General features: G+C 36.8%; 1 long non-coding RNA gene across 1 annotated transcript in view; it reads right to left on the bottom strand.

Annotated features, from left to right (window-relative positions):
* Positions 1–548: 548 nt before the first annotated feature.
* Positions 549–1333, bottom strand: part of LOC115004754 (uncharacterized) — a 35056-nt gene continuing 34271 nt past the window's right edge. Inside the window, exons 2-3 of the long non-coding RNA XR_003831876.1 lie at positions 1130–1204; positions 549–664 (exon numbers count right to left, since the gene is read on the bottom strand). This is a non-coding gene — a long non-coding RNA (uncharacterized LOC115004754). The remainder of the gene's footprint in view (positions 665–1129; positions 1205–1333) is intronic.

Genomic DNA, 1333 nt, shown 5'->3' with positions numbered 1-1333 from the left:
ATATCTCTATGTCTCAATATCTCTGTCTCAATATCTATGTCTCAATATCTCTATGTCTCAATATCTCTGTCTCAATTTCTATGTCTCAATATCTCTGTCTCAATATCTCTGTCTCAATATCTCTGTCTCAATATCTCTGTCTCAATATTTCTGTCTCAATATTTAGAAATAATTGTGAAAAATCCCAAAATAAAAGCGTGTTGGGAGAATAAAGTCTTTCAGAAAAAAAAGAATTTTAAATATTCTTTCTAAAATATTCAGAGTATTTTGAGAGACATGGTGTGCATATTATGAAAGTTAAAAACATGCAGATCCTGCAGCCTGACAGACAACAATGAATCTCACTGAATGATTCAACATGAGCTTCATGTTTCACAGAGTTATGAAGAGTTTTCAGATCAGATTTAAAGGTTATGAATAATAACTTCATGAATTGTGCTGATGATATTACAGCAACACGGACATAAAGCTTTGCAGCTCAGCGCAGTTTTCCCTTTTTGTGATTGTTTGTGTAACTCTGCTGAACGTCTCCTGCTTCAGCTCAGCTGTGTTTGTGAGTCTTACTTTCATCAGGGTTCGGGGCGGCCAGGATGGCGCTGTGCTGCTTTTTGACCTGCTCCACATCCTCCGACAGCTTCTCTATACAGCCTCTGATCTCCTCCACCTGTACACACACACACACACACACACACACACACACACACACACACACACACACACACACACACACACACACAGCATATAAGAGCCATTGTAGGTTAAAATAACAATAATTACGGAGCCAGGGATGGATTAATATCAGGACAAGAATCTGATATTATCTGAGATTTTAAATTCTCATTTAAATAGAAATGAAAAATTACATTTACAAGAAAAAAACTCACAAGAAAAAAACTCACAAGAAAAAAACTCACAAGAGTGCGAGAAAAATGAAACTTTTCTGAAAAACATTCTCGTAAATTTGCGATTTTATAAAAAGTATTTTTATGTAAATGTTCAACTTTCTCTTCTCTTTTTAACCAATAAAACAAAAACAATCAAATGAATGAACCAGTGGTCCCGATTCAGTTTCTTTATAAACACACTTTGATGTGTGTGTGTTTTTTTTATGTGTGTGTGTGGCTCTCACCTGTTCGAAGAACTCATCCATGAAGTGGTCCCTGTCGACCTGTACCACCTCCTCATCATCGTCGCTGTCCTTAGCCTGCAGACACAGGAAGTAATGTAACGCTAAGTCATGTTTCACACACAGGAAGTACAGAAGTTAATATAACGCTGAGTCATGTTTCACACACACAGGAAGTACACAAGTTAATGTAACGCTGAGTCACGT

The sequence above is a fragment of the Cottoperca gobio genome, unplaced genomic scaffold, assembly GCF_900634415.1.
Source record: "Cottoperca gobio unplaced genomic scaffold, fCotGob3.1 fCotGob3_181arrow_ctg1, whole genome shotgun sequence".
Lineage (NCBI taxonomy): Eukaryota > Metazoa > Chordata > Actinopteri > Perciformes > Bovichtidae > Cottoperca > Cottoperca gobio.
This window is presented reverse-complemented; position numbering and strand designations above follow the sequence as displayed.